Here is a 26,174-nt window from a genome sequence, read left to right as displayed (position 1 = left end):
TCCATCCAGGTCAAGCAGGAAAAATGCCAACTCAGAGAGCATTGCCCACCACCTCCTGCAGGCCAGGCCTATGCTAGATGCCAGGAGAACAAAAGGAGATCCCTGTCCTCAAGTGGAACTTAGTCTAGTGGGAAAACACACCTAACCTCAGCCCCTGACTTCACCAAAGTTCCAATCGAGAATCATAATAGTAAGTAAGAAGATTAGCTAACATTTTATGGAGGGCTTACTCAATATGCCAGTGTTTTCTGAACATTTTGAAAACATTCAATTATTTGCCCCCTGTAATAACCTTGGGGTGGCATGCTGGAGCCAGCTTGTACCGGCTCACAAGAGCCAATTGTTAAATTTTCAAGAATTTTACAAGCTGGGTGATAAATATGACTATTATTTTAAAATTAAATTACATAAGTTAAAAATAAATTATACTAAAAACAAAAGTAAGAAATCCTCAAAACTCATCACTTCCGAATTATCTCACTGCACTTTATTGTTCTCTATGCTGCCAGGGCCGTGTGCTTCTATTGTATTTCTGCAGTGGAAACGCCATATCATGGTGGCTACTAAGCCTCTCTTCCAATTCCATGTTTAGTGACGTCACTATGAAAATTGACAAAGGCTTGACTTATTTTTTATTGATTTTTCTAGACTTAAAAAAGTGATGGAGAAAATATTAATTTTCCAAATGAAACTTAAAAGTGTGCCTGTGTCGGTCTATAGCTGTTAGTTTGTGAGTAGCCCCCCCGACAAAATATTTTTTTCTGTATTCAAAATCTATTATCCAATTCAGCAAAGTCACTCATGCTTTTGACAAGTGAGTGTCAAGTCTGTACCTACATCTTCATTGTTTCACGTTCACCTCAATCATTGAGGTACAGAAAAATACCAATCAATGTTCAGGTTGGAACTATACTCCAAGACCAGTTGCTAAACACTGACTGGCCTCGGAAGTAAGTGCTATCTGTAAGCCCCATTTTGCAAAGGAGAAACTGGTTAGGAACGGCCAGACCAGGATTCCTACCAGGGAGCCCAGCACCACACCCAAAGTTCTTAACACATGCAGGGGAATAGGAGACCCTGGTCACCCCCAGTTCTCCCTGGCAGTCCTGGGAAAGCCCTCAGGGAGACCTGGCTTCTGGTACATTCTGTCAGATTCCCTCACCCCAGATAAGAGGAGAATAGCCCTGACCCTGAGAGAGGAGTACAGGACAGACATGGGGATGGGATGGGCAGCATTGAGCCTGGGCTGAGATGGTGCTTCCCAGAACAAAGCCACGGGCCTGGATTTGGGAAGGCAGGTTAGATCCAGAGGATGCAAAGCAGAAGGTGGGACGTGGGGCCGCCTGAAACTCCCAGGGCAGAGGCCAACTCAATGGGTCACTCTTACAGGGACTGCAGCCTCAGGCAAAAGCCAGGAAGTCCCTGTGATGCCACCAGGCTTGGAAACTTGCCCACCTCTTTCCAGACAGGTCATTTCAGGCTCCCGGGTGCACCCTCACCAAGGAGCACCTTCCAAGGAGGCCTAAGGGCAGGCGAAGATCAAGAGATTCAGTGGCATTTCATGAGTAAGAAGAGTTGGCCTGGATGGCTCATTCTCATGGTGACAATGGAGCCAAACCCCATTGTCATCCGAAGTCTTTTCCTCTGGCTTGGGTCCCTTTCCAGGCTCTTCTTCAAGTAGTGGACATTCCAGCCACACAAAACTTCCCACTGTCCCCCAGATAAATAGGGCCCTCTCCTACCTCTGACTCTGTGCCAGGGTTGACTTCTCTGGTGGGGGAAGTTAGGGAAGGCTTCATGGAAGAGGTGATGTCTATGTCTGATATGCCCAAATGAGCTAAGGTGTAGAGGAAAGGTATTGAAAATAGTCTGTAGTTCCCTGTTCCATGTGCACAGCCTTTGTTACATAAACAGCCCTCCTGTAATATTATAAGTTCTGTAACAGAGGACACACCGTCTCTGTGGTGCCCAGTAGGTGCTCCAGTAAAAGTGCAGGCTGCATAGCCTTGGGCAGGTTGCCCGGCTTTGAGACCTGCAGTCATGCTAGCTGTGAGCCACATGCAATTGCTGATACAGAACTATGTTTGACCTACAAAACTAGCAATTTCATATGTTCCAACCTAATAGCCTCTCTGTGACTCTGTAAATGGGGTTAATAGCACTACCACTCTCACAGGACTGTTGGGGAGATTAAATGAATTAACACCTGTGTGAACACCTGGGCTGCTGCCTGGAACACGACAAATAGGTGGTAACAACAGCTATCACTTACACAGCACCTACTATGTTCCAGGCACTGTGCGAATCGTGCTGCCTTGTCAACTCATGGGCTCCTCTAGCCACTCTCTGCAGCTAGTCCTATTCTTAGGCTCACTTCTCAGAGGAGGAAGCTGAGCCACAGAGACATGGAAAACTCACCCAAGTTTACACAGCAGGTAGGCGGGGAGCCAGGATCTGAAGCCAGCAGTCTGTGCTGTTATGCTATAGTTCAGCCTCTCTGATCGGGTCAAGCTGAGCTATTATTACTCGAGGATGACTCCAGTGAATGTGTAGGTGTTAAGACAACTAGTCTTAACATAGCATTTGAGTTTTTTATGCTTACACAGATGCGGGTGGGCTGGGCAGTCAAGGTCTGGGAGAGGACCAGAGGAAGGCACCAACAGCCTGAAGCACGGGAACAGGGGGGCAGGTGGGAAGGAAGCGGGGGCTATGGAGGCTGCTGCCTCTGGGGGACCTTCAGTCCAGCACTTGGTGGCTAGCTCGGGGCCCCCCCACTGGTGAGGTGGGCAAGGCCAAGAGTTGGAAAGATGAATGGGACCCTGGACGCCCGTGGGCACTTCTGCATCTGTCACCCTGTCTGATGGCCATGACCTTCTGAGAATGATTAATTCTTCTCTGCTTCCACCTTCCAAATCTCCCACAGCTCCACATGTGGCCAGCCCTAACTCAGAACCCCAAAGAGAAGGGGACGTGGGGAAATGTAGACCCAAGCCTTGTCTAAACCTGCAGAACCCAGTCTACTTCAGATGGTAATCCTGGGATGGTACCGCCATGAGAACCCAAGGAAGGAGGGATTGGGCTTGCTCAGCATTTTTCTCATTCCCCTTCTCCTGTCCACAGAAGTCCACTCTCCTAGGGAGATCCCATTCCCCAGCATGGCATTCAAGCCCTGCCTTTGGGCATCTGCCTCTCAGCCCCTTCTCCACTTGGCTCCTATTATCTCCCAAACACAGAAGTCCTGACACTAACCCTTAACATGGCCTGTTCCCTCAGCCAGCAATGCCCTTCCATGCATCTTCCCCTACTCCAATGTGGACTCTCTTCATTGCTACCCATCCTCCCTGCCTCCTGTCTGGCCTCTGTTTTGTTCTGGTATCCCCCACCCCCTATTCCCCACACAACCCAGTGGCTCAAGGGCAGTTGATTTCATCCTTCCCAGGGGTGGGCCCTATTATTCTAAGTCAATCAACACAGGGAACTCCCATGTGACTTATTTGTCCAGGGGCAGGTTCTTTTCCAAAATTGACCAATCCAATTATAATTTACGCTTGGAAGAGTGATTCCCCTCTCTCCCACTAGACAAGGACTAGGACACACATTGCCCCCAATGTTGCTGACAGCCATTGTTTGACTATAGAATGCAATCAACACCGTGGATGACAGAGTAGAGAGAGAAAGAACCTGAGTCCCAGGTAGCATCTGAGAGCTGCTGAATCAGCCAACCCTGAAGTCTACCCTACCTCTGTTTGAGATTTTCTTTTCCTATCACTGTAATTCATAACATATCCTGGCAGATACACTCCTACCAGGTATACTCTTGACCAGCTATACTCCTACTCATTCCCTCTGAGCCCAGTGCAAATGCCACCCCTCTGTGAGTCCCTCCCTCAGGTGCTCACCCATAGTGCCCTGAACCTCCATCTATTCCAGCACTTTGGTCCATTCTTCATCCCGATCCCTGAGGTGACATCTCCCCTGTGAGTTGCTGAGCTCTTAAACAGCAAACCATCTCACGGAGGCTAGAGCAAGATAAGTGTATCTGTTTAATCTAATTCATTCCACATTCATTCAGCAAACATTTACTGAGTGCCTTTAAGACAGTGAGTGCCAAGACAGGATGGGTTTTGCATACACATCTGTGCAGGGAGTAGGGGTGCATTCATGCAGGAGACAGAGAGACAGCAGGGAAGAGCAGGACACCACCAGACGTGGTGTGAGTGGTAGGCAGGACTTGGCTTAGTGCAGGAATGGGATTGACCTCGGGCTTTGGGGCTTTGACCCTCTTTCTATATAACTCTCCTTTCAGGGAGGCGGTGCAGGTGAACAGGGGACAGGGAGGATTGGAAGGCTCTGGAAGGAAGCCAGAATTGCTAGGACATGTCTAAGACAGAGGCTGCATCCTCCTCCACTGCTTTGGAAGAGGAGTGAGCTCAGCGGAGCTGAGCATGCATTAATTTATGCATTCATTCATTCATTCATTCAGCTCACATTATGATTATGAAGTACCTCCTGTGTATCAGGCACCACATTTGGCATTCAGGATTAATCAGTGAACACAGAGTAAATGGGCCTTCTTCTGGCTCAAGGGTCAGACATCCTCTCTGAGATCTGGAGATATTCATGTTCCTCCTTCAAGGTGAAGACATAACATGTTAGAATCTGCTTTGGGGGTCATGGGTCCAACCCCAGGCTAGGTGACATCTGGGTGTCAGGGATGTCCCTTTATATCCTTGAGAGTCTATGATCAGCCTGTACAAATTTGTCCCCTGCAGATGGATCCTGTCTGCACCCCAAATCTCTGAACAGAACCCTCTTCTCCACTTCTCCGTGCTCCCCTGCCCAGTGCCCTTGCATCTGTGCACAGTGCCATGCATGCAGGACCAGCCCTGTAAATATCTCATGCGCATATGAATGGCAGATGCTTCCACACGGGCTATGTGTCAGTCAGAACTCATGTTGCCAGTGACAGAAATCCAGCTCGAACTAGCTGAGGCCAAAAGGGGAATGTATTCACTCACAGAATCCAAAAGGAGGCTCAATGATCCAACTGAGGAAAGGCAGAAAGCAGCCGGGCCTCAGAGAAACAGGAACCAGAATTAGAACAGAAACTCCTCCCTCCATCTCTCATCTCTGATCCTCTCGGCAGGGGCTTCATTCCCTCTCACCTGCAGGCCAGCTCCTCAGCATGTCATGCAACACAGAGGCCGGGTGCTCCTGGCTTTGACCACCCTAGAGCCTGCATTGTGGGGAGAGTCTGGAGACTCCCTTTCAGCTCCGTCTTAAAAAATTTCAGGCCAAAGATTTGCCTGGGATAGGCCCAGCTTGGATGCAATGCTCAGCCCTGAACCGACTATCCCTGGCCAGATGGGAAAAAGCATTGAAATTGGCTCAACTTTGGTCACATATCCACGTCCAGGCCAATCAAGTGAGGCTAGAGGAGTAGGGTCCTCTAAAAACATGGCAGAATCTGCAGGGGTCTAAGGGAGGGAGCAAGAACAGAAACTTCCAGAGGAGGAAGGATGTTTAGGAGAAGGAGGATATCCCAGTTAAAGTGGGCAGGTACTCTTTCATGACATGGTCGTCTATTATAGCCCAGATGATGAATCAGAGAAAAGATTTCTAGGTCACTTGCAAAATTCACCCCCCTTTCAGCATCGCCATCCATTCAGTATCTGATAACTGAATTATCTGGCTATATGAAAAACTGCCCTGAAGCTAGAGTCAAGAAAATTAAGTTTAAAACTGAATTCTGCCACTTATTGGAATAGGCAAGTCACTTGACCTATCTACCTTGACTTTCTCATCTGTTAAATGGGCGCAGTACCTGCTCCTCAAAGGTTTACATGGGCTGTGCAAGTGAACATCACCAGCACCATGTTGGCAGGTGCTTCATCAGAGTTGGTGAAAGACCTTAATCCAAACATCAGCTCCAGGTCAGCCAAGCGGATCACAAAGCTCCTACTGCACAGTTTCGTTCCTCACAGCCATGTGTGTCAGCCCAACGAGGATATCTAGAAAATGTCTGCTCATTTCATCTGGCACACGCTCCTGTAGGTTTCCCTTCTCCTCTATAGGTTTCTCTTCTCCTTGATCCCACCACTAGACTCTGGCAGATGCAGCCAAGTTTTTAGAGGACCCCACTTCTGGGGTTGATTGCTTGGTGCATGGGAATGGAAGGTAAGCATGATCTGGCTTCTCCTACACAATGGGCCAATGCGTGCACCTGGAGAGGTTCTTTTCCCTGCAGTGGCCAGGCTGCTCCAAACAGGAGCACTTCCTCCTGCTCATGTTCTTCTAAGCTTGGCCAGAAATGCCCTTCCATGCATCTTCCCCCATGTCAAAATAGTCCCATGTAGCTCTCCTGTCCAGCAACAACAAGGGCTCCCACAGCTACCAACTCTACCTGGATCTCAAGCCCTCTGAAGTCGGGGACAAGACTTGGCCCTCAGCTCTTTCTCCCACAGCTCCTCAACACCTCACTTCCTGACATATACCCTCCTCTCCCCTCCACCTACCCCACCCTGCCCATTCTTCGGGACCTTGATCAGCCCTCTACCTCTCAGGGAAGCTGACCTCTATACACCCTCGCTGACTTCTTTTCCCCTCCCCTCTTGCAGCCTTAACTCTGTACACAGAGTGATGCTGGCTATATTCCTTACTGGAGTTTTCATGCATGGTCACCAGGAAACCTGCTCTCCTGAAACCTAAAATCAAGTCGGGAAGATAGTAGGATCTGACCTCAGTATAGCCTCTTTGAGGGGTTAGATAGCATAAATACAGGTTAGCAGGCAAAATTTGGGAAGATAAGAAAATACTATTTGAAAACAGGTGCCAGATACAGAGATTTCCCTTTAGGAATGGCAGATACATGGCACACGTGCTGCTAAAGCCTCCTGTATTACCCATGGCAGACATCACTAATTGATTACAGCACTCTTTCCAGTGAACCTGGACCCAGCCTCAGAATCTACAGCCTAGCACTCCAAACAGGCTTGACCAATCAGTTGGAGTTGGGAAATGAAGTAAAATCCATTTGCCAATTGTGGTATAATACAAAATACATATTTGGTTTTTGAGCTTCAAAAACCCATAGAATTTCTTGAGTGATAGGAGTGTCTTTCGTTATTCATAATGGGCACCTTTTGGTTATACCTAACTTTATGAGGTGATTCAAGGTGGGCCCTTAGATAGTTTCAAGAGAGGGGCTGGCCACACCAGATACACCAAGCATGTGATTAGAGAGCTAGAACTTTCACCACCCCCACCAACCCCTTGGGAGAGAGGGTGCAGCTGGAAATTGAATTCAATCTCATGGCCAATGATTTCATCAATCACGCCTACTAATGAAACCCCAGATAGAAACTCTGAAACAAGGTTTGGGCAACTTCCACACTGCTGGAAGAGTGCCATACCCACATTCCACTGGGAGAGAGCATGGAAGCTCTGCAACACTCTGTTTGTAAAATGTATATACATAAAATAGAAGAGAATGCAATATTTTCCTAAGGCTTGAAAATAAAACAGTTGAACTTCAGGGGTATCTGGGGGGTATAATGTGGCTTTGGAGAGCATTTCCTGATGCACTGCTCAGGATCATCAAACTTTTTCTGTAAAGGGCAAGATAGTCAATATCTTAGGCTTCACGGGCCCCTCACCCCCAAGACCTGCCTGGTGAACCTGTTCATTTGTATCATTTATAACAAAACAACAGTCATAAGGATAGCACTTTCCTGAGTTCTGTGAGTCATTCTGGCAAATATTCAAGCCTGGATTGGGGATAGGGGAACCTGGGAATTTGTAGTTGGCCAGACAGAAGTGCATATGAAATGGAGGCTGAGCCCTTAACTTGCGGGATCTGCCTTAGGAAGTTTGTGTCAGAATCGAATGAATTGTAGGATACCTAGTTAGTGTCATATACTGCTCTCAGATGTGTCTACTAAGAAACCTATAAAAACAAAGCAGGGTACCCACATTGACCTAGAGCAGGTACCAGCAACTACAGCCAAACCCAGCACACCACCTGTTTTTCTAAATAAAGTTTTATTGGAACACAGCCACACCCATTCCTTTACATGTTATCTAAGGCTGTTTCTAATTACAAAAGCAGAGTTGAGTGATTGCAGCAGAGACTGTATGGCCTAAACTATTTACTATCTTGCCTTTTACAGAGAAATTTTGAGGGCCCTGTTCAAGAGCACCAGAAGATTTTATCCAAAGCAACATTATAACCCCCAAATCCCTTTCAAGTCTCATGTTTTATTTTGAAGCCTCAGGTGAATGTTGCATTCTCTTCTGTTTTATGTGTATACATTTCACATAAAAGCAATGTTTAAACTACTTACCACTTGTTAAGTAACAAGTTCTGTTTGCTTAGTGAGTGGAGTCATTCTTCATTTCCCTAAAAGCTTACAATTTCAGGATGGGAGATAGAGTACTGGTGTGAGGCTGGGACAGAGGGGTGAAGGTTCTTCCAGAAAAAAAATTTAGGAAAAACAAGGAGATTCAAACTCTAGGTTGAAGCACTGATTCAGATATTCATTCTAAGGCTTACTTTCACCCTATAAAAATGAACAGTCGCTAAGGGCTTCTCAAGCTCTGCCCATCTTGTCTCCAAGGTGATGGTTACAGCAAGGCATCTGCTGGCGTGTTCAGTGGGTGGCTGGGATCTTGCCACTTATTTGTTCTCAAGGAAAACCATTTGCAAACTGTGTTCTGTGGGGCCCTAGAGTTCCCACAAACTTTGAAGAACTACTGGGGTAGAATGTGGGATCCAAGTGAGTGGGATTCCAAGTCCATGCCAACCTTAACCATGTTATTCCCGGTAGATGTTTTCTATTGCCCATCTCATTTGTTTAAGAAAAGGCATCTGCTGATAAAATAAGATTTGAACATCACAGGTCTAAATAGTTCACACAACTTGGATGCAATGCTCAGCCCTGAACCAACTATCCCTGGCCAGATGGGAAAAAGCATTGAAATTGGCTCAACTTTGGTCACATATCCATGTCCAGGACAATCAAGTGAGGCTAGAGAAGTAGCGGCCTCTAAAAACATGGCAGAATCTGCAGGGGTCTAAGGGAGGGAGCAAGAACAGAAACTTCTAGAGGAAGAAGGATGTTTAGGAGAAGGGGGATATGCCAGTTAAAGTGAGCAGGTACTCGTTCATGACATAGTCATCTATTATAGTCCAGAAGTTGAATCAGAGAAAAGATTTCTAGGTCACTTGCAAAATTCACCCCCCTTTCAGCATCGCCGTCCATTCAGTATCTGATAACTGAATTATCTGGCTATATGAAAAACTGCCCTGAAGCTACAGTCAAGAAAACTAAGTTTAAAACCGAATTCTGCCACTTACTAGCATAGGCAAGTCACTTGACCTATCTACCTTGACTTTCTCATCTCAAACACAGCAAGCTCAAACACAGACAGATATGGGAACAGACAGGTAACATAAGTGAGTCAGTCAGGCAAGGCATGGGATGATAGGGAGTGGTGGGACCTGTGGCAAACTGTCTTAAAAGAGCAGGTGCCCCCTGAGATCTAGCCATACAGAACTACAAATTTAATGTGTCCAAGTCTTCCAATTTCTCAGTAAATCTGGAAATTTAAGTGGCTATTTCCCAATTATTAAGACATGTGCAGGTCAAACAGATTCATACCTACAAACCAGATGCAGCTGGTAGACAGTCTGCAACTGCTGACTTGGACATTGACTTTAAGAAAACCAGCCAGGAAGGGCTGCTATTTCCTTGAATTCACTTAGTAGTCCAACATGGAGCAGCAGGAAAACCCACAAAAAAGACAAGCATCCTATCCTGGCGCTGGCCCTTGCTACCTGTGTGAACCTGGATAAGGCCCTGAACCCTTAGCAGGTACCTGCCCAAATATGGTGATCATAGCCAATCCCAGGCAAGTGGCAGGGAGGGAAGAGAGCATACTGTGGGTGATGGCACCCCTGGCCCAAGAGGCACCAGGTGGGCACATATGAAAGGTGTTCTCTGCTGGCGACAGGAGGAGTGCCCAGGGTGAATGGTACATGGGGCATGGGTGGATCCCGATCAGCCCTAGGGATGTGGCCGGCCTAGAAAGCTCGAGCCCCCACTACTAAGGGAGATGAAAAATGACCACCTTCCATCTCCGCTCTTCTGTGCACAGATGAGGAGCGAGAGAGGAGCGGGCACCCGGGCCCGCGGCTGTCGAGCGGGATCATTAATAAGATAGATGTTCCTAATGGCTCCAAGAAGGATCATGGAGCTACTCATTATCAGGGGTTGAAATCGCTAATTATTCGTTTCTCTGCAGCTGTCACTCGCCGCGCCCACCCAAAACACCGGTCCCAGCAGCGGTCCTTACTCTCATGGCCAACAGGGGGCCGCGAGCATGCATGGCTGGGCCTCGGGGCTGAGGGCAAAGTCTCCATCCTGCATTAAATACTTATTAAAGTTGATTAGAACTCAATGCACCATAAAATCTCTTTCAAGTCAGTGAAACGCCTTTGGCTACAGATTTTTTTTTTTTTCCCCAATTCTATCCAAAAGGAACTCCCAAGCACTCAGAGAGTATTGGAAAAATTAGATGACGGTTGTGGCGGGGGAGTGTGGCATTCCGGATTGGGAAGGGGGGAGGTGGATTTGGAATATTTATGGGAGAAGATAGCAACGGCTGGAATGAGGGGCATCAGGAATGAAAAAGGGAGTGTGGATTCAGGCAGGTGGGAAGGCTGCCGGATGCACATATTCTTAGGAACGATATTACCCTGGACCTAAAAATATGAGACATGGCTTTCTTTAAAAGCGATCTAGGTCCTATTTACATTTCAGAGCAAACAGCATATTGTTTTCATCAGGGGGAAATAAGCACTCATGTTTACCTTATGTTTCCTTCAAAATATTTGCATTTCAAAGCCTTCTGAGCTTTAAGTTTCAGAGCTGTTCAAAACGTGGCACCTGGGCTTCTCCCAGATGGGCCATGTTTACAGCAGAAATCCATACCACCCAGCCAGGATGACACCCCAAAAAGGGACAAGGGCCCCTTTCAGGGCCATAATGCATCCCCCGAGGGCACAGCAGCTGGGACCAAAGCTGGTGGCCAAATGGGCGATGGGAGAGCCAGACAGCCCAATTCTCAAAGCTTCTCTGTGGGGTTCTGTGAGTCTTCCTCTTGCCATGTTCTTTCATCCTCTCTGTGGATGAAGGAGGAGACAGTGCTGGTCTGCGCAGAGCCTTTGGGGGCCTGTTGGGAGAAGGAGGAAACAGGCAGCACTGGAGCCCACAGGAGATGTTCCAACCAAGGCAACAACCAAGTGGGCAGGGTAGCAATCCCAGTGCCAGAGGGCCGGACTAAACAACCTCAACTCCCTCTTCCTGTCCCCAACGTTTCATTCATTCTTTCAACAAACAACTATTGAAGGCCCACTCTGTGCCAGGCTTTGGGCTCATGACTGGGGCCACAATGATGAATTAAACCAATCAGAGCTAACCTTTACTGGATGCTTCCTCTCTGCTAGCCACTGTTCTTGGCTGCACATGGCAGCCATCTAGCAAGCTTTTAAAAATCCCAAAGCCCAAGCCACACCCCAGACCAGTTAGATTCCACTGTCTGTATCTGACAGAAGCCTTGCTATTTTTTACTTTCTCCAGTGCCCAGGACCAACCCACTGCACCCCCCTTTCTAGAGGTTCCCTGTGGCCCTTGGTAGAGAGACAGCTGCTGGTCAACTTGACCAAGAGCACCAAATTCCCAGGTAACCAGCCCGAGAAAGTCCAGGGTAAAGTTCAGGAGCCAGGCACCATTAAGTTTTCAAACTCCCCATATGATTTTAGCCTGCAGCCAATTTTGAGAACTGGCATTCTGTGCTTCACATATATGAACCCGCTTACTCCTCAAACAACCTTCTGAGGTAGGTGAGAATGCTTGCCTCTCCCCTTTAAATGATGAAGTGCAGAAACGTTAACTCAGCCACAAGCAGCATAGCTGGGATTTGAACTCAGGCAGTCAGGCTCCAAAGGATGCACTCTTAAGAGCACCTGGTGCCAGCTGCTGTGCTTAGGGAACTCCCGCTCCAGAGAGAGGCCAATGAACAGACACTACACAGAGGGAAAATGTCAAGGCATCACTGACTTTCCAGCCACCAGCCACTCCCAACCCTGGTCTTTCTTTGCCTGACTCACCCAGAAACTAACTGTCCCTGCCTCCCTTGCAGCTATGGTTCTGGCCAAGAAGATGCAGTGGGAAGCATGCTTGGAGCTTTCAGAGAGAGTTTTCCTCCAAGGTTAAAGGACAGGGGTGTGAGAAGGAACACCTTTCACCTTTTCCAACCTATGCTTATCCTTCTACCTGAGATGTTTCCATGTGAGGATGTGATATTTGCAGCTGCAGAGGCCATCCTGTGACCACGAGAAAAAAGGCTGAAAGAACCATAGACACTGATCAGACTGTCGAACCATTCCGGAACAGGCCCCCTCCAGATGTCTTGTTAAAAGAGAGATCTAAAATGTCTTCCTTACTTTCAGGTATTCAATTACTTGCACCTGCATCAATTAGAATTAGATTTGACTGTGATTAATAGAAAGCCCCAAAATAACAGTAGCTTTTGCAAGATAGAGGCTCATTTCTCTTTCATGTATAAGAAGTCTGAAGATAAGCAGCTCAGAGTGACAGGGGCAGCTTTAAAGTCATCAGAGAACCAAGCATCTTTTGTCTCACTGCCCTGCCATTCTTAGCATGTGACTTCCACTCACATGGCTCAAAGAGGGCTGCCCAGGCTCCAGGCATCACATTTGCTTTCCAGATAGCAGGGAGGAGGAGAGGTCGAAGAAGTATCCCCCTCTTCTTTTAAGAACACCTCCCAGAAACTCTTCTGTCTATATCCCATTGACTAGAATTTAGTGACATGACCACATCTGGCTGTAAGGGAGGCTGGGAGCTACATTTGTCCTGGGCAGCCATCAACCTAACCAAAAGGGGGGATTCCATAGATAAGAAAGAAGGATATTTGAGAAAATAAACAGTCTCTTTCATACAATTGAGGCCATCCTAATTAATTCAGAAAGATAATGTCTCTGATGAAGAAGGGATAGGAGTTAGCCAGGACAAAAGAAGGGAGAGCAGTGTCCCAGGAGCAACAGTTTGCACACAGGCCTAGGAGTAAGACAAAGTGCCATATATTTGGAGAACTGAAAGAAATCCTGTGACTAGATGACAAAGCAAGGTGGGTGGGCGATGAGGCGGGAAGGCATTAAGAGAGCAAGATTCACAGGGCCCTTACGTAACACCGCCCTAAGGAACTTGGACTCGGAGACCCACTGGAAGGTGTTTGGCAGGAAAGCAACATGGCCAGGGTTGCATAGAAAGCACACTCTGGTAGCAGGGTGGAGGATGCTTTGGGCTGGAAGATGGTAAGATTGGAGGCAGGGAGACCCAGTGGGAAGCTCCTGGAGGCCACTAGAGAGGGAATGTTGGCCTGGGCATCACAGAGGCAGATCCCATCTCCACTGGGAGACAGGTGAGAGGTGGTGGAGAGCAGTGTTACTCAGAGGGCTTGTCTGCAATGGCATTCAAAGCTTGCACTAGAACCTGAATCGATGCATTGCTGCCTTCATCAAGAGTGTCTTGTGATACAAATTATGGGCATGCGTGTTTGTGTGCATATATAAGCTGAATTAAATATGTGTTTAATGTTGTATTTGCTTTATGCTCTGATGCAACCTCCTTACTCCTTCGTGCACCACTAACAATTTGTGAACCAGCAACACAGACCTGTGAACCACACTTGGAACATCACTGGTCTCAAGGAAAGAAAACTGAATTCCTCGTGTAAAGCTGCTCCTCTGTATCTGACACAGGCCTTGCTATTCCTTACTCTCTCTAGTGCCCTGAACCAACCCACTGCACCCCTCCAGAGGTTCCCTGTGGCCCTTGGCACAAGGACAACTGCTGATCAACTTGTCTAAGAGCCAAATTCCCAGATAACCAGCCTGTGAAAGGAGGCTGACCTGAGGGTTCCTCACCACCCACAGGGAGCCCCAGGGGCCTACAAAGCCCTCCATAGCCAAGCTTTTCCAGGAACAATGTGATTGCCTTAGGGAAGGCAGAGGGAGAAAATGGTCCTCAAACTCACTCCCTGGAGAGAGGCCAATGTAAACTGTGGGATTAACTCCTGGGGGGAGTCTTAGTTCTGAGGCCATTCTAATAGGAAAGAATGAAGGGGCCTCAGGCAGTTCTCCTGAAAGCAAGAGCTCCCCTCAGCCCAGCGAAAAGGGCTGGAGACCCTCAGGGGTTCCCCAGCCTCGAGGACCAAGCTACATTGAGCACTCCCACCCCACCTGTGCTGAGACTGTTCGATGCTGGGCTGTCCCCTCTCTCCAAGCTCCTTGGAGGCAGTGGCTGTGCAAGTGTTTCCACGTCTCCACACCCTTCTCATGCCACTGTGGCCAATGAGCACCATGGCTCGTATGTGCCGAGTACTCATCAAACAACTTCACATGTATTAACTCATTTAGTGCTGACCCTCAACACATGCATGTTGCATCAATTCATCAAGTAATCTGAATGCATCAGTGCTTGGAGGTGTTGGCCTGGTCACTCAGCAGCTTGGTCCAACATCCCTCCGGCAAAGGCCAACATGCAGGAGTGGGCTCCCAGGATAGGAGCCTTCTGGTTTGAGCTCAGAAGTACAGGCAGCCAGTTCCCTTAGGGGAAGCTCATCCCTGTGTCCACACAGGCTTTCCTGGGATATCTCAGTGGCCAATTTATCAGTCACAGAATCTGAGAGAAAGAGAGCTTCAGACTCTCTAGGCAGAACCACAAGGAGAGCTGGGGTCTGGAGATCTGTGGGAGCATGGGGACAGGCTCTCAGACTCTCAGAGCAGGCTCTGCCAGGGGCATCCAGCCCACCTGCTCAGGGGCAGATGGCAGATCTGAGGTCAAGAAGGGAAAGTAGTGGGTCCAGTGTCACACCAAGTGGGTCCAGTGAGGCTGGCTTTATCCCCAACACACTGCCTGACAGGGACAGAGCAGCTGACATGGTTCTGCTGAACACATGAGATATGTGAAGGCCATGACCTTGAAGAGGACAACAGCTCCTTACTTAGGCCCTTTGCAGCGCTGATCAAGGAGTGGGGCTGGGGAGCTTGCAATCCTTCCTCTAAGCATGTCCCCGAGAAGTCAGGCCAGGGTCCTGGAAGCCAGTGGAGGGACATAGGAGAACCAGGCCAGCTAGCTGACCCCACAGCCAGAGCCAAGGCACCCACCCCCAGACCTGGCCTCTGGGCCCCTCCGCTGTAAGGGACAGCCCACTCTGGGCACCTCCACCCTGGCTAGTGGAGCCCTGCCCTCTGCGCAGCCCTCATCTCCAGCTTCATGTTTTATGTAAAGGGAATTGGGGCTCGGGAGGGGTAGGTAGCAAGTAGCAGACCAGAGAGGCAGGAGGGAGGCAGTGAATAAAATTCTTTGTTTAAGGAAGGCGTGAGCCATGCGTCCGCAAGCCCGGGAGAGGCATGTCATTTTGCTGGAAATGCGATTTTCCCTAACAAGTACAGAATTCTACATGACATGTTGAAAAGTGTATCTCTTTGAGAAGCTGCTCTGTATCTCAGAGGCATCGTCAGTACAGAACCGTGTAATGTGGCAGTTGCCATGGCAACGCCTCGTTTTCCATAGACAGGAAAATCAGAGTGGCTAAGTCGATTGAAAGGCCCCAAATAATGTCTCAAGACCAGGCTGAGATCTGGCAAAGGCATTCACAGAGGCTGAGGTGCTATTTGGGGGTCTAGGGGCCACTTTATATGTGCTTCATAGAGAATCCCCAAGATAATGTTCAGTGCCTCCTCCTAATTTGGCTGAGTCAATGGGATCTGTCCAATGCCACCCAGAAGGGCAGTGACAGGAACAGGGTGACAAAGCTCCCACTTCATGGACAGGCAATGCCTGTGGCTGAGGTGATGTTGGCCCCTGCTCCCCTCCCTCCAGCGCCCCCTTCTATCACTATTTCTGCTGAAGAAGTAGTTGTCTCGAAGACAGACATTGTGCTTAGCACCAGACAGTAGCAACCGAGTCAGAAGCTAACATGTTCCCCACATCTACCCCCATATGCACCACCCACTCATGCATGCCCATGGATGCATGTGCTTCCAGTGTGAGCACAGGGACAGACTTACCCAGAGTAGGTGCTCCACCCATGGGTGCAGCTCTAGCATTCATACCCACACTTGGGCCCCCCAGGTACAGAGGCTATAGCCCCATCACCCCAGGGCCTGGCACAGTGTCTGGCAAGGGTGGATGTGCACAGATGTGACACCCTGAATTCAACACACACGTGTGCACACTCACAAGCATGCACACACTGCAGCCAAGGCTCTGCCCCAACCTCCTGCCCCCATATATTTCCAGGCATCAGTATGAAGCAGGGTGGCATTCCTCCCTCAGTACAGTGCCCTGTGGTTTGCAAGGGGTGGGGGCAGGACTCTCAGAGGGAATCAGCCGAATTTGGAACCCAGCAGGAATGAAGCGTCCTTCCACTGTGGGTTCCTGAGTCACCAGGGCTGGCTCTGTCCTGCTCCCTTTTCCCACCTGAGGGAGCTCAGGTTCGGGTCTCCCTCCCTTGTCTGTTGGCTGTGCACTCCACCGTCCACCTCCCAGGAGGTGACTGGCAGCTAACACAGGGCAGGAACGAGAAAAGCATTCATCCTGCTCCATCATCTCCAAACATAAGTTAGCACGGGGGACTGGGGAGTTACAGTGAGGGGAGAGGCAAAGGCCCCCATCAACTTCCCAGAGGAAAAATTTTATATAACTGTCAGAGATGTAATAGAACTGTCAGAAGTACAGGAAACCAGCTCCACAGATTACAAAAACACATGTCAGGGACCTATTGGTTTGGTGACAGTGTGAAAATCACAATTTTTCTGTCAAGATAGAAAATAGAAACAGAGAAAAACCAGAAGCACCTCACTGACAGTGGCTATTCCAGCTCACCATCTTCAGGGGGCACCCCTAGAAGCAGGTCTGAGTGCTCCAGGCTTCCCTGCCCCAGCCCCGGCACTGAACCATACCAGCCTTCACCTCCCAGGAGAGGCACCTCGCCCCTTGGGTTCCTCTGTCTTAGAAAGTAGAGGCATGGCCCTTCCCGCTGCAAGGTCAGTTGCTCCCCATTGCCCCACGGTCGCTAGCTGTCCTCCAATGACAGGTCCCAGAGATCGGGTCTCACGGTGGTAAAAGAGCCAGCTTCAATCCCAGGCCTCCGTGCCTTTCATTTGAGGTCAGGAGAAAGCCAGTGTGCCCCAACCTTCTGACTCTGGGAGTGCAGCAAGAGGCCAAGGGACAGCGGTCTTGAGCAAAACCACAGTGCTGCAAAAGTTGTCCACACATCTCTCAGCTGTGTAGGGGTTCTGTGGCCCACTCTAGAGAGTCATGGCCCAGCACGGTGGCTCACGCCGGTAATCCCAGCACTTTGGAAGGCTGAGGCAGGAGGATTGCTTGAGGCCAGGAGTCCAAGACCAGCCTGGGAAACATAGCAAGACCCCATCTCTAAAAAAAAAAAAAAAAAAAAAAAAAAGGATAAAAAATTAGCTGGGCATGGTGGGCAGGGTGGGCAGGGTGGTGCATACCTGTAGTCCTTCCCACTCAGGAGGCCGAGGCAGGAGGATAGCTTAGTCCAGGAGGTCAAAGCTGCAGTGAGCTATGATGGCACCCCTGCATTCCAGCCTGGGAGACAGAGCAAAGCCCTGTCCCTAAAAAAAATAAATAAATAAAAATAAATTTTAAATAAATTAAAAATGGAGAGTTGCCTTTTCTCTATACAACTTCACATCCCAGGCCAGCCAGCCTAACAGCATTTTCTGCGGTTTCAACTGGATGTGGGTGGAAGTATCCTCCTGCCAACTGTAGCCGAGGTGACAGGTTTTGATTGTCCCTTGGCACATGAACAGTGTCTAGACACCTCAGAAGATTGGGACACACTTTGCTGTTAGACACACCTGGGTTCCTATCCCAGACCCAAAGTTGATGCGCCAAAGATGGTGCATATCTGAGCCCCTCTCTCCTCCGGTGTTCATGGAGACAAGTGCACTTCCCTTTCTCCATTGGGGGGATTTTATGAGATGGCAAATGTGCATTCAGGTTTCCAGGAAGTGTTGCTCCAGCACCTAATCTCTTCCACAGCCATCAACAGGGCCTATCTTCACAAGTCATGTTGCAGTTTAAAAAGTATTTTGCATCTAGAACTTTGCAGACACTTTGTTCCCTTGTTGTAAAATGGAAAATCACAATTTCACCCTCACACTTTACCCAGAGGCCAGAATGAACCCCCTTCAGTTCCTGAAGCACTTCCTGCTTGTGTTAGTTTGGGTTCTGCAAGAAGCAGACACCCATATGGGATGCAACATGCGAGGAATTTATTAGGGAAATGTCCGTGTGAGAGAAAATGGAGAGGGGGTGAGGAAAGGCTGGGAGAGCTGCCGCCAGATCCCAGAGCAGGTCTGACCATGAGTGAAGAAAAGATGCTATGCAGTCTCAAGAAGGTTTGGCAAGGCCAAATCTAGGGGTCAGGGCACGGCCCTTGTCTCCTGGGACACACCTGCATACTCAGTCGCTGACTGGGAGCATAGACACAGCAGTGACATCAGAGCATGGCAGCTGGAGCTCTCATGGGGCTGTGCTCCCACAGCGCAGTCTTCAGGGCACCCCTCACAGGCACTGCAGCATCCCCTCTCATGTGCCATGCTCCTGCCGACAATACTCTTCTCCACTCTTTGCCTGAAGAATCCTGGCTTGTCCAGTGAGTCTAGAAGCAGAGGCTCCTTCCTCCAGGCAGCCCTCTCTGATCTCTGCCCCCTTTTCTGCTATGTGCTGCAACTGTGTGGAGACTCCTCCTTTCCGCCACTACACAGTGTGTCCTGCTGTCACTTACCCACTCCCCAACCCCAGCTGGCCTTGGGCCTGGGACTGAGCCAGAGCTCACGAATATGGACCAATGGTAAAGGTGGATAGATGCCCCCAAGGCTGGCAAGGGTGTCTGGATTTGGGAGTGCTGATTCTAGAACCCCTCGCCTGTCCCATTATGAAGCTCCCCAGCTCATATTATTAATCACGGGAAGGGCCTGTGCACCAACTGGTCAGAATGGCAGTAGACATGAGCAGATGTCCACCCTGCCGCTGCCTCAGCTGACACCCAGGATACTGGGGCCCATGCACCCCTGTGCCAGGAAATAGGTACTCAGGGTCCCTATGGATGCTGGCCCAGAAAAGACAGATCCAGGAAGCAGAGTTCCACATCAATAAGCAGGGAGACAGAGTCACCAAGCATCCACTGCAAAAGGGATATCTGAGCTCATCTACTTGATAGTCCCCACTGGTGTGCCCCACTCACTGAGCTGTCAATCGCCTTAACCCTCATGATCACCAGAGGGGTCTTTGGGGCACCCAGGGTCTCCTAAGCTGGTCACTCCTTGTCTGTTGATGCTGTAGGCTTTACAAATTTTATCCTACTGTACGCATGCCATGACCTTATAAAAATCCCAGGAGGCACTGATTCTAGTCTGACCCCATTATGCAGATGAGGAAACTGAGGCCCAAGAAGAGAAAGGATACCTATTCAGAAGCACCAGGAATGAGGAAGTCTGGGATCTCATCCCAGAGAGCAGCTGGATCCACCATCCTAGAACATCTCAGCTCTGCTGCTACCCACCTCAGTACCCCGTCAACTCTAGTTCCATCCGGGCCTCCATCCCCAGAGCAGCTTCCCCTCTTCCCACCAACACTGTGGCCTGGAGATCCCCACATCCCTCCTGACATTCTCTGCAAAGAGTGAGCTCATCTCTCCAGCAGCACCTCCACCTTCTCTGGTTTCCCATCATGGGAAGGCCTCGTCGGGGAAGGCATCATGCTGGAATAGGATGTTCAGCTAATAAATATGTATGTGGGATTTTTATCACTTAATAGTTGTAAGGTTAATCGTCGTGGTGAACGCCTATATTTAATGTGTCAATGGAGCTGCAAAATGCCAAACTGAATAGCTTTAACACACATTAGTTCTACTTGTGAATCTACAAATAGGAACCTTGTCAGAAAAGTATTCAAACCGAGATCAGTATTGATTGTGGTCCTCGGGAAAGGCACTGGACTGTGACAGTTTAAAATGATAAATGTCTAGAGAATTATTTGCCCGTATTGATAAAAAGAAGCAGATATAAAGCTGACAGTCTCAGAGGAGGCAGCACTGGTGAGTGTGGCCAGCACATCCAGCATCGTTAGGGGCTTGGAGCTAATCTCCCCTTTGATATGGAGAAGATCCCCAAGGGATCTGGCCCTGCCCTGTGCTGGGACTTGTAGTAATTGCAAAGGAGGGGGCTCTCTGGGCATGCTCAGTCTGCTCCTGGATCCCTGCCCTGGCCAACCCACTGTAATTTTGGAAGGGAGCCTTCTGCAGAGACCCAAGCGCTTTTCATTCCATTGCTCACCTCCTGCACAGCAACTTTCTGAGGCTCACCGAGCAAGACTGAAGTCTTCAACCCAGCCTTAGAACTCTCATCCCAAATGGCACTGTCTCCCTTCCAACCTCACCACCCAAAGCTCACCCCGACAGAGTCTCTGCAGCAACAAGACTGGCGGGTTGCAGCTCCTGTGAACTCTTCCCCAAAGGCTTCACTCACACTCCCTGTCCATCATAGCTGCGCAAAGCCAACGTGTTCTTTAGGACAAAATCAACCCCCACATTCTCTTCAGGTCTCTACTCCAATGCCACCTCCTCTAGAAGCTTCCCCTGGCTACCCTAGCTGGAAGAGCATCCCCTCTCACTCTCAGTCTCCTTACCCTGCGATGATATCTTCTGAGTACATCACCACCTGGAAAAAATGTTTATATGTTGGTTAAGGTTTGCCCATCTCCCCTACCCACAATGTAAGTGCTATAGGAAAGACACTCTATTATATTCATCACCGTGAGCAGTGTCTGGCACATGGAAGGTGCTAGAGAAGCCTTTGTTGAGTGAATGAATGAATGAATGAATGAGTCCTTCAGGAAGCCTTCCAAAGAACTCCCAGCTCAGTGATTATCCATTCCACCTTTCTCTTCAAACTCACTCAGGACCTTTCCTGTCTCTCACCACTCACATCCCTGTTCAAAAACCACCCATGGCTCCCTATGGCCTAAGGACCGGGATTGAACTCCTAAGCCTGACCTGCAAAACCATACCCCATCTGGGGCCACTCCCAGGCTCCACCTCTTCTCCTCTCTTCCGAATCTCAGGCTAGGTTTCTACTTCCCTCCTGATGCACAGGATCTGGCTACGCTCTCTCTGCATACCACCTCAAGACTGAGGCTTCTGTGGACATCCTGCGTGACCCAAGTGTGGCTTCATATCATGGTTGGCTCCCAGTTATACAGCCAAGGACCTGTCCTATCCTGTCCCCATCCTGGGGCCTGGGTAGCACTGCAGAATCCAGTCTGTATCTGAGCTCTCCTTCTTTCATGGGGACCTTAGTCACTAGCCTAGGGGCAGGCGCTCATGTTCACATGTGCTTCTACATGGGAACGTAGTATCCGGGATGGTGCCCAGATACTACTTTAAAATCCCAGCTCAGAGGGCCTGTTCTTTCCTGAGTTTTCTGCTCCGCCTTTCCTGTCCGTTCTCTCTGTGCACCCTTGTTTCACAAGATGCCGGCTACACAGGGGAAAGCAGAAGGCACCCACGAGATGTCCTGGCTTTTGTTTCCAGTGGTGTAAATCTGTTAGAAGATGTGGAGGCTTTGTGGAGAAAGAAAGTAGGAGAGCCAGGGTCTTAGCAAGAAGCAGGGGATCTTGGAAGAAACGTAAATGTGGAAGTATTGCTCCCAAACCAAAAGGAGATTTCCCCAAGCTGGAGGGAGGAGAGTAGTGAAAGCTATTCCTCGAGAGAGGGACCCTGCCTTCTCTGCTCCTGCTGAGCAACAGCCCACAGCAAAGGCTCCTAGGGAGACCTCTGGGGGCCAGGGCTGGGGACAGCCACAGAAAGGAGCCTTGTGCCTTAGTCAGGGCTGGAAGGCAGCAGAGAGCAGGCTGTGCCCTGAAGGGGCCTTACAGGCAGGGAGAGTGAGGGCCCAGGGGCCTGAGGGGTGATACCCAGAGGACCCTCTCTCTGACTCCTGGGATGAGCCATGCCCAGAGAAGGAATCTGAGAGGCAGGAGGACAACCCCAGAGGAGCCGAGGTGATGGGTTTCCACCAGCCCCACAGAATGGATCGTGGAAGCAGCTGTGGGACAAGTGATTTGTGTCACCAGCTGAGTGAGAGACTAAGATTCATGACCTCAGCAGCAGTACTGCTGCCTACCCTGCCAGTCTACACGCCCTGACAGCAGGTGCTAAGCTTCCTCCTCTCTGTCACTTCATACCTGCCCAGGTTGGTGCCCACATGAATAGGTGGGACTTTGCTACATCCAGAGGGCCGGCTCCCTGCACTTCAGGAGATGTTTCCTGCCCACTTCCCATCAAGGAGGCATTTGTCACAAGTGGATCCCTAGGAAGAACCATGGGATGAAGATATAGAGCATGGAACTGCTCACTGCCCCAGCGAGGGCTTCCAGGAGGGGCAGCAGGCAGGCCCCACACTGCACTCACTTTGGGGCCCCGAGACGAGGCCACGTGGGGAAAAGGAGCTGTCATGGACCTTCTTCCATGAGAACACCAGGGTCATCCCGTCCTGCTCCACGTGCTCTTGTCTGCTACCACAAGCTTCTCCCTCATGCCTCGAGAAAGATCCTGACATTACCTAGAGCAGAGGTACCCTGAAGAGGCCTTGACACATCCCAGAGTCAAACCACTCACTGTACAACTACAGGTGCCAAGGCCAGAAAGGGCAAGCTGCTCATCCAACATCACACAGCCGCTTAGCAGATCTGAGACCACAACCAGGTCTCTTGCCTTCCAGGAAGTTACTCCTTCTAGCACCCCACAGTATCTTGCAAGAGTTTATTTGCGCCTCCATGTAACTGCCAGACCTCCACAGCCACAACAAGGCTCTTCTAGTTAATATACCTGCTGAGGGACGTGTGGGTTCAGCAGGAGTGATGAGAAGTGGACTGAGACTCAGAGACCTGGGTTCTAGGTCCACCTGTGGCACGTCCCATGCCTGGGCCTCCAGGAGTCTGGAAGGCTGTTCTCCTCAAGTAGGAGGGGAGGGCCATGGACTAGGCCAACATGAATGGAGGCAGGGGAGGCATGGATGCACGTTAAGAGAAGACTCCAGAATCCACCCCGCTGTGGTCCTCCAAGAGGCTTGTTTCCAGGCAGCTTGTTTTCAAATGTCTTTCACTTGGGGCCTCTGCTTACAGTCATCCCAAAAGAGATTGCCCTATTAAAATAAATAGGTGACCCGCCAGCCCCAGCCTGGGCAGACTCTGTCAGAGGTTACACTGTGGCTCAGTGGGAAGAACTGCACTTGGGCAAAGGATGCCCCAAGACGGCCTTAGCCTCCGACCCAGCCACTGTCCCAAGGCAAAGTTTTGAGAAGGAACAGAAAACCAGCACTTTTTGCAGGCAATGTGTGTACTCTGAAGCAGGCTGCCAGGTGCTCTGTGAGACCGCAGTGGTGCTGCCTGGCAAGACAGCTACCATCATCTTTTCTTTAAATGGCCACATCCAGGGCCCTCAGCCTGGTTTGAAATAGCTGCCCCTTCTGCAGAGCATGCCAGGAGCTGCTGCCAAGGAGAATAGGCTGGGCTGGAGTCCAACAGAGACCAGAGAGACACATCTGGCCAGCATGGCTTGGGTGTGCAGGGAGCACTAGGGTAGTGATGTTTCCGGGGTTCTGGGATGACAAGATTGGCAAACTCACCCAGCCTGCCCTCACACTTCCCCAGGCCTGGGCTGACACACATAGAAAGTCAGACAGAAAAAAGTTTCTTTTATTTCTTCTTCTTCTCCTTTTTTTTCAATGTATACCTTGGTTAAAGCCTCACAGACACCAGCACTGAGCTTCACACAGGGAGCACACCATAAGCGAGACACCAGGTATCAGGAGGCATCTAAAAGGTGACAGAAAAGAGGAGGTGTGGAAAACTCCAGAGTTTAGAAGGGACAGGAGTGGACCCTCCAAACAAGGGGGAATGCTTTCAGCAGTTTCTCTCCCTGCACTGTCAATGACCAGGATAACTTTCGAATATAGGGGCGCAAAATTTCAAAGACCTAAAGGTGAGGAAGGAGGGGAGACTTGGAGCTTGAAGTGCCTGGCAAATGAGGCAGCAGCGGAGACAGTGAGCCTTACAGTCTTGAGAGCCTGAGGCCCCGACCTCAGGGGAAGGCGGGGAGACTGCAGCAGGATCAGAGACAAATTGCAGCGAGTTTTCAAGAGGCTGGGGAACAAGAGGTCAGCAACGGAGAGGCCGCAGTGGCCTCCACTGACAGCTCATGCAGTTGATAGACCCCAGAAGGAGATGACCAGGCTCCATGTGGATAGGAGCCAGGGGGCTGCACACCCTGCTCAGAGCTGACAGCCAAGGGGGGCGGAGGACCCAGAAGAAAACAGCTCTGTTGTTTCAACACAGAGAGGACAGCCACCCGCTGCCTGGGGCATTCCCGAAGACTTGGAGCCCCACTGGGCCTGAGGAGGCCGGCTGTGGGCAGTTGGCCCCTGGTCTCTGCTTTGCAAGAGCTGTTCTTGCCCCTCTGTGTCTGACTCCGTGGGGTCCTCACACTCCCTCAAGTCGCACTGCCTGTCTGCACAGATGTCACTATTTTTCTGGAGAGATCAAATTCAGCACAATAAAGCTAGTTACGAAACAGACACTTGTTAAAGGACGTAGCAAAATCTGGTTTTCCAAGCCTCGTACTTTTATCATACAAACACCAGAGACTCTAAGTGATCTTGGAGCCCCGTGGGGGTCCAGTGCTTCTGGTAGCAGAAAACTGTTCTTCATGTATAACCTTCCTTAGAAAGCTGAATGTAGGACCAATGAAAGAAAAGCCACTGTGGTTGGAGTAAAGGAGGTGGGTCTCACCCCTGCCTACCCCCTTCCCTCTCCCCATCCCTGCCAGTGAGCCCCAGTGTTCCACAAATAAGAGTTTGGAAACTGACGGATTTGTCCATTCCCCACATTTTACAAATAGAAAAATGGGATCACAGAGAGAAAAGGGCGCTTGTTCAAGACCACACAGCACTCCAGAGTTTGGGACCTAGAACACAGTAAGAAAGGAACAGTCCTGGTCATTATTTTTCTAGTTTCAGAAAACCATGGCGCATTCAACGTGTGAACAGAGGTCCCAGGAGTCCCCAAACAGTCTTAGGCAAAGTTCCTTCCCCTTGGAGAAGCTGCACGCCCTCCAGTAAAAAGAAATCCTCTTATTGCTGCAGAAACTGCTCTTCTCCTTCCTGGACTGCCTTCTTGGGTCTTTCCCTCCCTTTCTTTTCAACAGTCAGAGCAGACGCAGCCCCAAACAGTTCCCCGACACAGAGCCAGGAGCCCTCACTCCTTGCCTCTAATTACCCTGTGATAGATGTTGGCGTTGCTGCTAAAGGTATCTGCGTTCAGGCTTTATGGTCATTTTCCAACAGCCCAGACCTTTTAAACTCTCTTATGGGAGCAGGTTAAGATGATTATGCAGATGGATGGACCCCGGTGCAATATTATGTCAGCAATGGAGATGTAGGAGGTGCAAATGGGCCATGATTACCACCAAGAGGAGGCTGCTGCAGCCACTGCAAGCCGAAGGGAAGTACACAAGATCTCTGGGCTCCAAGAGCAGCCTCAGACACAACACACACTCACACACGCTCCTCCTCAGCCTCTCTAGTTACTTGTCTGGCTACAGTCAGACTGTTCCCATGGAAACGTGAAAAGTCAACCATGGCTGTTGGGATGCCAGGAAGACACAGGTCTGCTGGAAAGAGAAGCAGCCAGAACCCAGGGAGGTCCTGCTCTCCAGCTGACTTGATGGGGCTGGGGGGAACCAAGTCAGATGCAGAGCTGGACCCCAAAGGACAGCACAAAGAGCAGTCCTGGGGACCAGCAGGCTCCGGTCAATCACTAGACAAGGGTGAGGTTACACACCATGGTGTTAATGCTGTGGTCCTGGGCACCTCCTAGAAATGGGCTATGCATTGGGCTCTGTGCTTCCTAGTAGACAAAGCGGAGAGGAAGACGCAGTCTCATTCAGCCTGGTTTCCACAGATAAAAAGGAACTCTCCATAATCGGCCCTCCTTTTC

The 26,174-nt window shown here is 49.8% G+C and overlaps 1 long non-coding RNA gene and 1 other non-coding gene across 2 annotated transcripts in view; both read right to left on the bottom strand.

Annotated features, from left to right (window-relative positions):
- Positions 1-19,313, bottom strand: part of LOC129393225 (uncharacterized) — a 34,283-nt gene extending 14,970 nt beyond the window's left edge. The window contains exons 1-2 of the long non-coding RNA XR_008619959.2: positions 17,606-19,313; positions 10,871-11,232 (exon numbers count right to left, since the gene is read on the bottom strand). This is a non-coding gene — a long non-coding RNA (uncharacterized LOC129393225). The remainder of the gene's footprint in view (positions 1-10,870; positions 11,233-17,605) is intronic.
- A 4,708-nt stretch (positions 19,314-24,021) lies between these two features.
- Positions 24,022-24,138, bottom strand: LOC112441062 (small nucleolar RNA SNORA71). Its single transcript, XR_003029043.1, has one exon. It is a non-coding gene; the product is annotated as a small nucleolar RNA SNORA71 (small nucleolar RNA).
- Between the last annotated feature and the right edge of the window lie 2,036 nt (positions 24,139-26,174).

The sequence above is a fragment of the Pan paniscus genome, chromosome 8 (genome assembly GCF_029289425.2).
Source record: "Pan paniscus chromosome 8, NHGRI_mPanPan1-v2.0_pri, whole genome shotgun sequence".
Taxonomy (NCBI): domain Eukaryota; kingdom Metazoa; phylum Chordata; class Mammalia; order Primates; family Hominidae; genus Pan; species Pan paniscus.
The sequence above is the reverse complement of the archived record's forward strand: the minus strand, read 5'-3'. Positions and strand labels throughout refer to the sequence as shown.